The sequence below is a fragment of the Triticum dicoccoides genome, chromosome 2A (genome assembly GCF_002162155.2).
Source record: "Triticum dicoccoides isolate Atlit2015 ecotype Zavitan chromosome 2A, WEW_v2.0, whole genome shotgun sequence".
NCBI lineage: Eukaryota > Viridiplantae > Streptophyta > Magnoliopsida > Poales > Poaceae > Triticum > Triticum dicoccoides.
In genome coordinates, this window is record NC_041382.1 from 336,493,602 (window position 1) to 336,510,305 (window position 16,704).

General features: G+C 43.0%; 1 long non-coding RNA gene across 1 annotated transcript; it reads right to left on the reverse strand.

Moving 5' to 3' along the window:
- Window positions 1-375: 375 nt before the first annotated feature.
- LOC119354527 lies at window positions 376-3,898 on the reverse strand. The gene is made up of 4 exons (XR_005171018.1): window positions 2,429-3,898; window positions 1,462-2,346; window positions 988-1,150; window positions 376-695 (listed from the first exon to the last, which is right to left on the reverse strand). It is a non-coding gene; the product is annotated as an uncharacterized LOC119354527 (long non-coding RNA).
- Window positions 3,899-16,704: the final 12,806 nt, after the last annotated feature.

A 16,704-nucleotide genomic window follows, 5' to 3' on the forward strand; every position in this document is an offset into this window, starting at 1 on the left:
AGGAGAAAATATGCCATATTGGACCATGTCTAGTGACGAAGCAACGTCACTAAATTTATGCCACGTCAATGCCTGAGCAGCTATCCCACTAGTAGCAACGCTACTTTTATTATGGATGAAGATGAAGTCATCAAAATATAATTACTTTCTTTCGAATTTAAATTACAATGAATTATTAAATCCACTATATTCTAAGTGCATATCACAATAAGTATTTAATTCACACAAGATTATATAAACAATTTAAAGAGCCAAATCACATCATAAGTTGATATGAAATAAAAATCCTGTTATATATGAAATTGTCTCAGCTAAATCATTCTTTAAACAAAAATGATGGTAAAAAATAGCACTGGCTCAAGTTTGACACATAAGTAGAAAAAGATGAAAACTAATAGTTAACTAAAGACCACATGTGTTGTCTCAATGATTGCAATGTATGATTCAACAACTATCTTTCCATCATGGAAGGATGGCATTCATGCACCATCAAGTTTGGACTCGAACTATTGAGTTGCTTGAGCCCTCAAGAGGAAACTAATAAGATTATCTGGCTCTTGTTGCTTCTTTGACCAAGCTTCATTCTTCTCTTGTCGGCTCTTCTTTAGAGCATCCAATTCTTCTTGTTGCTTCTTCTATATCTCTTCAAATGCTTTCTCTTATGCTTCAAGTCTTGCAACTAACTCCTCCTGATGCTATAAATAGGCAAAACACAACAACGTTGCATCGTAATGAGATGAAAACATACAAGATAAAAGGGTATGAGAGTACTACTAAGAAGCCTACAATCTATCTAATGATGAATTTGAAATAGAAAAGTACATTATTAAATGTCAAGGCAAGCATGTCGATGGGCCAATGAAACAGTAAACCCAAGAATAACTTATAATGTTTAAAACATGCATAACCAAAGGAAGCATCGCCAATAGGATGCACTGTTCAAGATATCTTCCGATATTCCGATAAATTGGCCGATTTATCGCTTACCAGTGTCTGACCGATAAGATATATCGGCCGATAAGTCAACCGATATGCCGATAAATCGGTCGATATGCTGATAAATTGGCCGATTTACCCCTTATCATGGGTCGACCGATAAGTTCCCGATAAGCAATATCGCCAACATTGATAGGATGTCAAGTCTACAACCCTGGTTAAAAGAAGAATTAAGCTAGGACAACACATAAACAAATGAAAAAAATCATATTTGATTTCTATATTAAAAACCATGCATTAAAACCATGCAACAAACCATGTATTTCTCATTACAAACATTTGTTTTTTATGCCACTTTGGCTGATTGGATAAGGATCATACCATACATAAATTCACTATAGGAACTAAAGATGAATATCTTATTTGCACACATTTGTGTTTTCATTTCACTATCATGAGTGCACTATGCACACAAAAGCAAGGAAAAAGAAACAAAAAGAACACAAAAAGAAACAAGACAATTACCTGTCATTTGCATCTCTTGCCTCTATATCTTTCTGTTCAATTCTTTCTTCTAGAACTCGGATTTGTGTTAATGAAGTACAACTTCCAGACCCGCCAGATCTTTAGCATACCCCATGCTCATACTTCGCATAATACATGAGAAAAAAATAACACGAGCTACATAGCAGCCTAATGCGACATGTACCATTGATAGATAACATGGACTAGATTAACAAATGAGTATTTTCCTCTTGAACATAATTGAATAGCCCTCGTCGTCATCAGAACAAGGAGCATATGCTAGTTTCCTCTTGTGTGACTTTTTGAAGGCATCAACAGTTGTTTCAGTCCTTTGTTCATCCCTACTTCTTACAATATGTCTTGCATCATCCTCAAGCAAAGGGTTAGAATTTGCAACACAAATGTTAACATATTAGTAACAGAAGATATTGGTCCCCATAAAGATTAAAGTTGTAGATCAAAGTTAAATTTGTTGATAATGGTAGCCTAATAAAATACAGCATACAAAGTTTTGGGGAAGAGAAACTGCAAGCGACATGCACAACAATATCAAATGAACCGATTCAAAGCGAACATACTTAATTGATATAAGCTCAGTTTCGGACAAGGATGCAATCAGGTAATCAGTTAATGAATCCAACTGAGAACAGATAAATACATAACCAACTTTGCATAAAAACATATATCTTGGCTAATTAGAATATTAGTTAGAATATAAATTCAGTACTTGCTTACTTTGTCAACAAAACATGACTAGTAATCAGAATTATTAAGAAAGTCACATGCCTTTTCTATTGGGAACACCGCCAACTGCAAAAAGGGAAAAATGCAGAGAAGCAGACCGAGTTAATTCGTCTACGCCGGACACCACCGGCAGCCATGCTCCTTCAATGGCAAAGTATAACTTAGATACAGGTTCAATTAACAATTCATGGCCATTTAAAATAATCAGATCTGTGAAGTATACCTTCTCGTGGCTAGCTAGGAGACCTTCTCCCTATTGAGTGCGGAAGTCCGTAAGTTCAACAACAACAAGGCACCAAGGTTCCTCGAGTTTCTGTGTTACCTCATCAACACCAAGCACACTGGACTAGTAGGGAATAGAGCACTACCCACTGCATGAAAAATCAATAAGCACAACTCTGCCTACATGGATTTATCAACTTTACTCTCAAACATGATGCAAATATTGTACAACTACTTGTCGCCGATTAGAAACCACAGTTGAGGCATCAGGCAGCAGTAAGCTTAGATGAACAACTAGCAAAAAAAGGCATCTCCAGAAATTAGGCACATCAAAGTAATATATGGAAAAAAATCATGCAAAAAACATTGAGATGTAATACCCGAAGCTGCAAAAGATGGCAGGTAATGGAACTGAATGAACTGCCAAAATACGTACCAGCTTATGGTATCAACACAAACTAAATGAATTCCTCTTAATTTTGTTTGGAACTGGACCTTAAAGAATGCAGCCATTTTACATGTGAGTATGTATTAACCTCATGCACGCATGAATGTGATGAAGTAGCTAATTTAGAATGCAAATACAGGTTGCACTAGAATTGTATATTTCTCAAAGTGATGATAGTAAAACTGATGTGCTGCGCAAACAAACTGTCAATATTTCTCAAAGTGCCAAGCATCTATGCACATAAAAGTGCCCCAAATCTATATAACACAAATTCTAACAGTATGAATTGAGTGTTCATTAACTTATAGTAAGTAAATTAGTTCATCAGTTTGACATCACCTAGTTCATCAGTAGAACAAAACTTCAAAAATTCACTGGATATCCTACAAAAAAGGGAAATAGATAGATGACAGTCACAGTGCTCGTCGTTGTAGAGGCGGCCCGCGACGCCTACATCTGCCGATCATGCGCGAGTGTATGCCCAGGACGGCGGATCCGATGGTGAGGCGGGCAGTGGGGTGGCCATGGAGGATGGTCGTCCTCATGGCTGTGGTGGCAGATCCAGTTGCCGTGGAGGTTGGCCTTGCCGACCATGGTGGCTGACGACGACGAGTAGACGCTGGGAGGCGAGGGAGCGCGGGAAGGAGGTACCCGTCATGGTCGGGCTGCACCCTGCTCCCACCACGGTGGACGCTGGAGGAGGACCACGAAGGTGGTGACACGGGCGTCAATGAGATGGATGGGCTAGCCGCGTTCGTGGGCGCAGCATCGGGGAGGAAACGCGGCAACGGAGATCACACCATGGACGGTGACCCGACAACGTCGGGAAGAGCAGGCGCACGGAGGGCTCCTCCTGCCGTGCCCGACGGCCTGCAGCGGCGACGGCGCTGCAGTGGCTTCCTTCGGCCTCTCAATGGCGAGGTTATTGCGTAGATGGTGGGGGCGGCGGAGGCGGATGGGGGTGGGAGCTTGGGAGAGGAGCGGCGTAGGGGATTGGAGATTGGATCGGGATTAAGAAAGGAAGAGGACGACGCTAGATGGGAAAACGAGGATTAGGGTCGGCCTAAAATAGGCTTTGCTCCAAAAAAAATTGAAATTTTCATTCTCTACGCGCTGCAGGGCAAAACGATTCTCCCTAAAAAAACTAGTGGCTTTTTCAAAAAAAAACTAGTGGCTTTGGCACGCTTACGTCAAAAAAAGACAGTGGGGTTTTTTAACACAAAAAAGTCGTTTTTGACATGTACAATGTATATGAATAATCTGATCAAAAAATTAAAATGGCATTTATCATGTAAGTGTATAGTCTATAAAAAAGTAAAAAGCATGTGCCACGTAGTCACATACCATGTGTGTATAATCTGACTAAAAGAATTAAAAAGCACATACTAGACACCATATGTGTGCAACTGCACCGCCATATTCATCGGCTTACGAATACCAATAATAAGTTTGTCTCTAACCACTAATTTATATTAGATCGCTATATTAGACTGAACAAAATAATTGCATCGCTCAATAACTTATGAACAAACTATGGCGGGTCCAACTACCAGCATTGAGCCATTGCCACACGAGACCCATAAAAATACACTGACGCGTGTGTCCTAATGCTCAATAACTCGAAGCAGCTATGATGCGTCCCATTGCTAGTAGTTACACGATAAAAAATGAGCATCACACATTTGTAATAATCGGTGACTGTAGTGGGTTCATCATGGAAATTACCAAAACGTCACAAAAATGACAGCCAGGTGGCACTCAGCGGCTCACATGATTCAATGACATTAACCGTCACTAACATATAGTAATCGGTGACGCGACCTCCAGAACATCACACATTACATACTTGTGTGACATTGTCAACCACCGTCACAAGGATTTTTGTCACAGTATCTCAATTTTCTTGTAGTGAAAACTCAATTAATGAATAAAAAATGTCAAACGAACCCTGAATAATTTCAAAGTTCAGCGCGAATCTCCCATTGTTCCGTGTCGCGTGTAGAAGAAAATATGAGGCTAGAAGAGGGAGTGATTATCGTTTGGCCCATAAGGGGACACATTTCCCTATCGAAACCACGAGGGTTCTTGCGACAGGCTCCAGTTTGTAAGAGGTTTGTAATAAAGCTTGGCCCAAATTGGCAATGTTTTTACCATGACATATATGTGCCATGACGTGACACCATGCCACCTTTGAAGACTTTCTGGTGAGTTCTGGATTTATGGGGACTTAAAAACCGAGATTCTAAATGTTTGAGGACGAGCCAGGACACCGGTACGGTTGTAATTCGTTCCCATTCCTGGCATGGGACCTAAACATGCACCCAAGGACACACGTATAAGTTTTTTAGCCATTTTGGTGAACTGGAGCATGTATTTGTAGTTCAGATTTGGATTATGGACATTAAATGCCTAGGAAACTCAATTAGTGTATATATAAAAAGGCCAAACGAATCCTGAATAAGTTTAAATTTCAGCACGGATATCATGTTGTTCCATGTTCCCCGTCGAAGAAAATACAAGGCAAAAAGAGGCAGTGATTACGTTTCGCCCACAAGGGGAACATGTTTCCCTATCAGAACCACGAGGCTTCTTTGAGAGAAGCTCCGATTTTTGTAAGAGGTTTCTAATAAAGCTTGGCCCAAATTGGACAATGTTTTTACCACAACATATATGTGCCATGACGTGACACCATGCCACCTTTGATGACTTTCTAGTGAGTTTAGGATTTACGGGGATTTAAAAACCGAGATTCCAAATGTTTGAGGACGAGCCAAGATGCGGGTACGGTTGTAATTCATTCACATTCCCGGTGTGGGACCTAAACATGCACCCAAGGACACATGTATAAATTTTCTAGCCATTTTGGTGAACTGGAGCATGTATTTGAAGTTCAGATTTAAATTATGGATATTAAATGCCTAGGAAACTCAATTAGTGTATAAAAAGTCCAAATGAACCCTAAATAAGTTTAAATTTCAGCACGGATGTCATGTCATTCTATGTTGGCCGTAGAAGAAAATACAAGGCGAAAATATGCAGTGACTACGTTTCGCCCACAAGGGGGACATGTTTCCCTATCAGAACCACGAGGCTTCTTTGAGAGAAGCTCTGGTTTGTAAGAGGCTTCTAATAAAACTTGCGCCACAATGGACCGAAAAAATTCCTCAACTACCATTCCAGGCTACGCTTCCTTCTCTACTAGGTTTCCAAAAACAGGCTACCATTTATCGCCACTCCTCTCATCGGTTTCCCGCCTCTTCTCCCATCATTTTGTTGGAAATATGCCCTAGAGGCAATAATAAATTAGTTATTATTATATTTCCTTGTTCATGATAACCGTTTATTATCCATGCTAGAATTGTATTGATAGGAAACTCAGATACATGTGTGGATACATAGACAACACCATGTCCCTAGTAAGCCTCTAGTTGACTAGCTCGTTGATCAGTAGATGGTTACGGTTTCCTGACCATGGACATTGGATGTCATTGATAACGGGATCACATCATTAGGAGAATGATGTGATGGACAAGACCCAATCCTAAGCCTAGCACAAGATCATGTAGTTCGTATGCCGGAGCTTTTCTAATGTCAAGTATCATTTCCTTAGACCATGAGATTGTGCAACTCCCGGATACCGTAGGAGTGCTTTGGGTGTACCAAACGTCACAACGTAACTGGGTGACTATAAAGGTGCACTACGGGTATCTCCGAAAGTGTCTGTTGGGTTGGCACGAATCGAGACTGGGATTTGTCACTCCGTGTAAACGGAGAGGTATCTCTGGGCCCACTCGGTAGGACATCATCATAATGTGCACAATGTGATCAAGGAGTTGATCACGGGATGATGTGTTACAAAACGAGTAAAGAGACTTGCCGGTAATGAGATTGAACAAGGTATCGGGATACCGACGATCGAATCTCGGGCAAGTATCGTACCGCTAGACAAAGGGAATTGTATACGGGATTGATTAAGTCCTTGACATCGTGGTTCATCCGATGAGATCATCGTGGAACATGTGGGAGCCAACATGGGTATCCAGATCCCGCTGTTGGTTATTCACTGGAGAGTCATCTCGGTCATGTCTGCATGTCTCCCGAACCCGTAGGGTCTACACACTTAAGGTTCGGTGACGCTAGGGTTATAGAGATATTAGTATGCGGTAACCTAAAGTTGTTCGGAGTCCCGGATGAGATCCCGGACGTCACGAGGAGTTCTGGAATGGTCCGGAGGTAAAGAATTATATATAGGAAGTGCTGTTTCGGCTATCGGGACAAGTTTCGGGGTCACCGGTATTGTACCGGGACCACCGGAAGGGTCCCGGGGGTCCACCGGGTGGGGCCACCTGCCCCGGGGGGCCACATGGGCTGTAGGGGGTGCGCCTTGGCCTACATGGGCCAAGGGCACCAGCCCCTAGAGGCCCATGCGCCAAAGGGACAAGAGGAGGGGAGAGTCCTAAAGGGGGAAGGCACCTCCGAGGTGCCTTGGGGAGGATGGACTCCTCCCCCCCTTGGCCGCACCCTTCCTTGGAGGAAGGGGCAAGGCTGCGCCCTCCCCCTCTCCCTTGGCCCTATATATAGTGGGGGGAAGGGAGGGCAACCATACCTAAGCCCTGGCGCCTCCCTCTCCCTCCCATGACACATCTCCCTCCTCCCGCAGCGCTTGGCGAAGCCCTGTTGGAATCCCGCTACTTCCACCACCACACCTCGTGTTGCTGGATCTCCATCAACCTCTCCTTTCCCCTTGCTGGATCAAGAAGGAGGAGACGTCGCTGCTCCGTACGTGTGTTGAACGCGGAGGTGCCGTCCGTTCGGCGCTAGGATCGTTGGTGATTTGGATCACGACGAGTACGAGTCCATCACCCCCATTCTCTTGAACGCTTCCGCGCGCGATCTACAAGGGTATGTAGATCCACTCCTCCCTCGTTGCTAGATGACTCCATAGATAGATCTTGGTGACATGTAGGAAAATTTTGAATTTATGCTACGTTCCCCAACAGTGGCATCATGAGCTAGGTCTATGCGTAGTTTCTATGCACGAGTAGAACACGAAGTAGTTGTGGGCGTTGATTTTGTTCAATATGCTTACCGTTACTAGTCTTATCTTGATTCGGTGGCATTGTGGGATGAAGCGTCCCGGACCGACCTTACACGTACTCTTACGTGAGACTGGTTCCACCGACTGACATGCACTAGTTGCATAAGGTGGCTAGCGGGTGTCTGTCTCTCCCACTTTAGTCGGATCGGATTCGATGAAAAGGGTCCTTATGAAGGGTAAATAGCAATTGGCATATCACGTTGTGGTCTTTGCGTAGGTAAGAAACGTTCTTGCTAGAAACCCATAGCAGCCACGTAAAACATGCAAACAACAATTAGAGGACGTCTAACTTGTTTTTGCAGGGTATGCTATGTGATGTGATATGGCCAAAAGGATGTGATGAATGATATATGTGATGTATGAGATTGATCATGTTCTTGTAATAGGAATCACGACTTGCATGTCGATGAGTATGACAACCGGCAGGAGCCATAGGAGTTGTCTTAATTTATTTATGACCTGCGTGTCAACATAAACGTCATGTAATTACTTTACTTTATTGCTAAAGCGTTAGCCATAGTAGTAGAAGTAATAGATGACGTGACAACTTCAAGAAGACACGATGATGGAGATCATGGTGTCATGCCGGTGATGATAATGATCATGGAGCCCTGAAGATGGAGATCAAAAGGAGCAATATGATATTGGCCATATCATGTCACTATTTGGTTGCATGTGATGTTTATCATGTTTTTGCATCTTGTTTACTTAGAACGACGGTAGTAAATAAGATGATCCCTCATAATAATTTCAAGAAAGTGTTCCCCCTAACTGTGCACCGTTGCGATAGTTCGTTGTTTCGAAGCACCACGTGATGATCGGGTGTGATAGATTCTAACGTTCACATACAACGGGTGTAAGACAGATTTACACACGCGAAACACTTAGGTTGACTTGACGAGCCTAGCATGTACAGACATGGCCTCGGAACACAAGAGACCAAAAGGTCGAGCATGAGTCGTATAGAAGATACGATCAACATGAAGATGTTCACCGATGATGACTAGTCCGTCTCACGTGATGATCGGACACGGCCTAGTTGACTCAGATCATGTAATCACTTAGATGACTAGAGGGATGTCTATCTGAGTGGGAGTTCATAAGATGAACTTAATTATCCTGAACATAGTCAAAAGGTCTTCGCAAATTATGTCATAGCTCGCGCTTTAGTTCTACTATTTAGATATGTTCCTAGAGAAAATTTAGTTGAAAGTTGATAGTAGCAATTATGCGGACTAGGTCCATAAACTGAGGATTGTCCTCATTGCTTCATAGAAGGCTTATGTCCTTAATGCACCGCTCAGTGTGCTGAACCTCGAACGTTGTCTGTGGATGTTGCGAACATCTGACATACACATTTTGATAACTACGTGATAGTTCAGTTAAACGGCTTAGAGTTGAGGCACCGAAGACGGTTTTGAAACGTCGCGAAACATATGAGATGTTTCGAGGGCTGAAATTGGGATTTCAGGCTCGTGCCCATGTCAAGAGGTATAAGACCTCCGATGATTTTCTTAGCCTGCAAACTAAGGGAGAAAAGCTCAATTGTTGAACTTGTGCTCAGATTGTCTGAGTACAACAATCATTTGAATCGAGTGGGAGCTGATCTTCCAGATGAGATAGTGATGTTTCTCCAAAGTCATTACCACCAAGCTGCTAGAGCTTCGTGATGAACTATAATATATCAGGGACATATATGATGATCCTTAAGATATTCGCGATGTTTGACACCACAAAAGTAGAAATCAAGAAGGAGCATCAATTGTTGATGGTTGGTGAAACCACTAGTTTCAAGAAGGGCAAGGGCAAGAAGGGATACTTCATGAAACAGCAAATTAGCTGCTGCTCTAGTGAAGAAACCCAAGGTTGAACCCAAACCCGAGACTAAGTGCTTCTGTAATAAGGGGAACAGCCACTGGAGCATAATTACCCTAGATACTTGGTAGATGAGAAGGCTGGCAAGGTCAATAGGAGTATATTGGATATACGTTGTGTTAATGTGTACTTTACTAGTACTCCTAGTAGCACCATGGTATTAGATACCGGTTCGGTTGCTAAATGTTAGTAAACTCGAAATGAAAGCTATGGAACAAACGGAGACTAGCTAAAGGTGAGATGACGATATGTGTTGGAAGTATTTCCAAGGTTGATCAAATATCGTACGCTCCCTCTACCGTCGAGATTGGTGTTTGCGTTGAGCATAGACATGATTGGATTATGTCTATCGCAATACGGTTATTCATTTAAGGAGAATAATGGTTACTCTGTTTATTTGAATAATACCTTCAATGGTCTTACACCTAAAATGAATGGTTTATTGAATCTCGATCGTAGTGATACACATGTTCATGCCAAAAGATAGTAATGATAGTACCACCTACTTGTGGCACTGCCACTTAAGTCATATCGGTATAAAACGCATGAAGAAGCTCCATGTTGATGGATCTTTGGGCTCACTCGTTTTTGAAAGGTTTGAGACATGCGAACCATGTCTATTGGTGTATATGCATGAAGAAACTCCATGCAAATGGACCGTTTGGACTCACTTGATTTTGAATCACTTGAGACATGCAAATCATACCACATGGGCAAGATGACTGAAAGCCTCGTTTTCAATAAAATGGAACTAGAAAGCAACTTGTTGGAAGTAATACATTTTGATGTGTGCAGTCCAATGAGTGCTGAGGCATGTAGTGGATATCGTTATGTTCTTACTTCACAGATGATTTGAGTAGATGTTGAGTATATTTACTTGATGAATCACGAGTCTGAATTATTGAAAGGTTCAAGTAATTTCAGGGTGAAGTTGAAAGATCGTCGTGACAAGAGGATAAAATATCTATGATATGATCATAGAGATGAATATCTGAATTACGAGTTTGGCATAGAATTAAGACATTGTGGAAATTGTTTCACAACTAATACAGCCTGGAACACCATAGTGTGATGGTGTGTCCGAACATCATAACTGCACCCTATTGGATATGATGCATACCATGATGTCTCTTATCGAATTACCATGATAGTTTATGGGTTAGGCATTAGAGACAACCACATTCACTTTAAATAGGGCACCACGTAATTCCGATGAGATGACACCATATGAACTATGGTTTAGAGAAACCTAAGCTGTCATTTCTTAGAAGTTTGGGGCTGCGACGCTTATGTGAAAAAGTTTCAGGCTGATAAGCTCGAACCCAAAGCGGATAAATGCATCTTCATAGGACACCCAAAACAGTTGGGTATACCTCATGTCTCAGATCCGAAAGCAATAAGGGATTGTTTCTAGAATCGGGTCCTTTCTCGAGGAAAAGTTTCTCTCGAAAGAATTGAGTGGGAGGATGGTGGAGACTTGATGAGGTTATTGAACCGTCTCTTCAACTAGTGTGTGGCAGGGCACAGGAAGTTGTTCCTGTGGCACCTACAACAATTGAAGTGGAAGCTTATGATAGTGATCATGAAACTTCAGATCAAGTCACTACCAAACTTCGTGGGATGACAAGGATGCGTACTACTTCAGAGTGGTACGTGATCCTGTCTTGGAAGTCATGTTGCTAGACAACAATGAACCTACGAGCCATGGGGAAGCGATGGTGGGCCCGGATTCCGATAAATGGCTCGAGGCCATAAAATCCGAGAGAGGATCCATGTATGAAAACAAAGTGTAGACTTTGGCAGAACGGCTCGATGGTCGTAAGGCTATTGAGTGCAGATGGATTTTAAAAGGAAGACGAACAATGATGGTAAGTATCACCATTAAGAAAGCTCGACTTGTCGTTAAGTTTTTTTTCCGACAAGTTCAAGGAGTTGACTATGATGAGACTTTCTCACTTGTAGCGATGCTAAGAGTCTGTTGGAATTATATTAGCGATTACTGCATTATTTATGAAATCTTGCAGATAGGATGTCAAAACATTGCTTCCTTGACGATTTTCTTGAGGAAAGGTTGTATGTGATACAACCGGAAGGTTTTGTCAATCCTGAAAGATGCTAATAAGTATGCAAAGCTCCAGCTATCCATCTGAGGACTGGAGTAAGCATCTCGGAGTTGGAATGTATGCTTTGATGATCAAAGATTTTGGGTGTATACAAAGTTTATGAGAAACTTGTATTTCCAAAGAAGTGAGTGGGAGCACTATAGAATTTCTGATGAGTATATGTTGTTGACATATTATGGATCAGAAATGATGTAGAATTTCTGGAAAGCATATAGGGTTATTTGGAAAGTGTTTTTCAATGGAAAGCCTGGATTAAGCTACTTGAACATTGAGCATCAAGATCTATAAGGATAGATCAAAACGCTTAATGGTACTTTCAAATGAGCACATACCATGACATGATCTTGAAGGTGTTCAAGATGAATCAGTCAAAGAAGGAGTTCTTGCCTGAGTTGTAAGGTATGAAGTTAAGACTTAAAGATCGACCACGGCAGAATAGAGAGAAAGGGCGAAGGTCGTCCCCTATGCTTAAGACGTAGGCTCTACAGTATGCTATGCTATGTACCGCACCTGAAGTGTGCCTTGCCATGAGTCAGTCAAGGGGTACAAGAGTGATCTAAGAATGGGTCACAGGACAGCGGTCAAAGTTATCCTTAGTAACTAGTGGACCAAGGAATTTTCTCGATTATGGAGGTGATAAAAGAGTTCGTCGTAAAGGGTTACGCCGATGCAAACTTTGACACTAATCCAGATTATTCTGAGTAGTAAACTAGATTCGTATAGTAGAACAGTTATTTGGAATAGCTCCAAATAGAACGTGGTAGCTGCATCTAGGAGATGACATAGAGATTTGTAAAGCACACACGGATCTGAAAGGTTCAGACCCGTTGACTATAACCTCTCTCACAAGCATAACATGATCAAACCCAGAACTCTCTGGGTGTTAGTCACATGGGGATGTGACCTTGAGTGTTAATCACATATCAATGTGAACTGGATTATTGACTCTAGTGCAAGTGGGAGACTGTTGGAAATATGCCCTAGAGGCAATAATAAATTAGTTATTATTATATTTCCTTGTTCATGATAATCGTTTATTATCCATGCTAGAATTGTATTGATAGGAAACTCAGATACATGTGTGGATACATAGACAACACCATGTCCCTAGTAAGCCTCTAGTTGACTAGCTCGTTGATCAATAGATGGTTACGGTTTCCTGACCATGGACATTGGATGTCATTGATAACAGGATCACATCATTAGGAGAATGATGTGATGGACAAGACCCAATCCTAAGCCTAGCACAAGATCATGTAGTTCGTATGCTGAAGCTTTTCTAATGTCAAGTATCATTTCCTTAGACCATGAGATTGTGCAACTCCCAGATACCGTAGGAGTGCTTTGGGTGTACCAAACGTCACAACGTAACTGGGTGACTATAAAGGTGCACTACGGGTATCTCCGAAAGTTTCTGTTGGGTTGGCACGAAACGAGACTGGGATTTGTCACTCCGTGTAAACGGAGAGGTATCTCTGGGCCCACTCGGTAGGACATCATCATAATGTGCACAATGTGATCAAGGAGTTGATCACGGGATGATGTGTTACGAAACAAGTAAAGAGACTTGCCGGTAACGAGATTGAACAAGGTATCGGGATACCGACGATCGAATCTCGGGCAAGTATCGTACTGCTAGACAAAGGGAATTGTATACGGGATTGATTAAGTCCTTAACATCGTGGTTCATCCGATGAGATCATCGTGGAACATGTGGGAGCCAACATGGGTATCCAGATCCCGCTGTTGGTTATTGACCGGAGAGTCATCTCGGTCATGTCTGCATGTCTCCCGAACCCGTAGGGTCTACACAGTTAAGGTTCGGTGACGCTAGGGTTATAGAGATATTAGTATGCGGTAACCCGAAAGTTATTCGGAGTCCCGGATGAGATCCCGGACGTGACGAGGAGTTCCGGAATGGTCCGGAGGTAAAGAATTATATATAGGAAGTGCTGTTTCGGCTATCGGGACAAGTTTTGGGGTCACCGGTATTGTACCGGGACCACCGGAAGGGTCCCGGGGGTCCACCGGGTGGGGCCACCTGCCCCGGGGGGCCACCTGCCCCGGGGGGCCACATGGGCTGTAGGGGGTGCTCCTTGTCCTACATGGGCCAAGGGCACCAGCCCCTAGAGGCCCATGCGCCAAAGGGACAAGAGGAGGGGAGAGTCCTAAAGGGGGAAGGCACCTCCGAGGTGCCTTGGGGAGGATGGACTCCTCCCCCCCCCCCTTGGCCGCACCCTTCCTTGGAGGAAGGGGCAAGGCTGCACCCTCCCCCTCTCCCTTGGCCCTATATATAGTGGGGGGAAGGGAGGGCAACCATACCTAAGCCCTGGCGCCTCCCTCTCCCTCCCATGACACATCTCCCTCCTCCCGCAGCGCTTGGCGAAGCCCTGTTGGAATCCCACTACTTCCACCACCACGCCGTCGTGCTGCTGGATCTCCATCAACCTCTCCTTTCCCCTTGCTGGATCAAGAAGGAGGAGACGTCGCTGCTCCGTACGTGTGTTGAACGCGGAGGTGCCGTCCATTCGGCGCTAGGATCATCGGTGATTTGGATCACGACGAGTACGACTCCATCAACCCCGTTCTCTTGAACGCCTCCGCGCGCGATCTACAAGGGTATGTAGATCCACTCCTCCCTCGTTGCTAGATGACTCCATAGATAGATCTTGGTGACACGTAGGAAAATTTTGAATTTATGCTACGTTCCCCAACACATTTTCCCGCTACCATTGTCAGTGCTCATTAAAGGTTTGAGTCATATATGCATGATGTAGATGTTCGTTTAATTCTTATATTTCATCTCATCCAAAATCAATCATTGAATTGTGCATTGTAAAGGTAAAAACAAAAAGTGATAATTCATTTAGAAAAAAAAGTTTGGGAAATTAAGATATGTAAGATTCTGGAGAAGAAAGGAGAAGTGCTTGTGTTTTGAGGTTTGTGCATTATGTTTAAGTTCAACCATGGAGTCTTCTAGATTGTACATGTGACAAAATGTGGTGGAATGTAGATAATATCCAACGGCCAGTAGTGCTCGGATTTGCCATCTCTGTACCGTCGGATTGGCTTCATCCAATGACCAACTTTCAAAGTTATTCGCACACTATATAGGTGTATAGATGTATAGATATATGTAGATCTGTCCCATGCTAGACGAAATAAAGTTTGAGCGCATGCGTGGGACGACCCCCCCCCCCCCGCTGTCGCCGCCACGAAGTGAGGAAACTGACATCGTACGTATTGAACCAGGCTTGGAGTCAGGTACGGTGTTCGGTTTGTAATGTAGTTGGTGGTCCATCGAAGTTGTGCGTTTGGGTTTTAAACACATCACACACCACCGTACCCATACATATTTTCTGGCCGCATGTAGTGTATACGGGGTCTTCTGATTGACCACGTCTCCCTTGTGCGGTTTTTTGTGACATCACACATATCTATGGGCTCCCCGAGTGTATATATATCATCCCTTTGACCGATACTGAGGGGTATGTGTTGGCCATGAATGGATTCCTCCTAGTTCGTGTTAGGGCCGGTCACCGTCACATGTCACTCAACCAAAGCTCGAGCTCATGCGTTGTCAGGATTCCCTCCCACATGCTCAGATTGCTGGGTTCGACCTACATCAAAGCCTGCGTATCTCGTTCTTAATTACCTTGCCTTCATGGTTGTTGTCTGTATCGAGAGGTAGGCACCACATCTAAATTGTATATTATTCTATATTGAAAACACACATCACCCCTTCCCAACGTACATCATTTTGGGCCGCATGCAAGAGGTGCTGGTTTCTGGGTCGTGTGGGAAGGACCCTCCATATCGCCGTCACTCACTAGGCGACGGTTCCAAATATCGTCGCAGAAAGGGGTTTAAAATCATTTGTATAGCACCGACGCGTACCAGTGACACGCAGATGGTTGAGGCCGAGTGCGAGTGCCCCAGCCAGTGTCTGGGAGGAAGGGTTGGTAACGCATACGCAAGGGATGGGGGCACACTCCAGCTGCTACATGTTGGATTCCACATTAAGGTTTTTCTGTTTCGATCTTTCAGAACAAAAGAATCGGGACAAAGGAACCCACGTTTATTTCTCAATTTCTTGATTGTAGGATCCTGCTATCTCTCTTGCCATGCAAAGCATATGGTAGGAAAGATATGTCTCCAAATATACTTAACACATTTTATTTCTTAGTTTTATTATTTCTAGATCTGCAACAAGTCAGGTTGTCATATAGCAATCTAGTTTTGTTCTACCTGTAGTCATTCCCTGCTTAACCTATTTCATGCAGGTATTCTATTGGGAACAAGGGTATGCATCCCCTATTATAACTTTTAGATTTGAAGGTCAGTCATTAGGTAAGAGTTTGGTCTGCGTAATTATCGGTTAGTTTTCTTACATTATATGTGGTCAAATATGGTGTTGCTCTCTTCCTTATTCTCTTATTGTAAGTTATCGATATATGTTGTTCTACTACCCTCCTCACTGCCAATCACAACGACATATTAATCAAAGCCTCTGGATCTGAATTTGCTATAGTTTGTACCTTGCAATTTCAATAGATTGATGAGCTCAAAATTGAGAAGATGGATTACTGTTTACTTTTTTTGTGCTGAAATGTCAATCTAAAGAATGTCACACATTACCCATACCCAATTTTTACTAACTCTTTAAATCATTGCCAAATTTCCCACTGCAACGCGCGGGGTATCCTCTAGTACTTTTATACGGTGGGTAACAC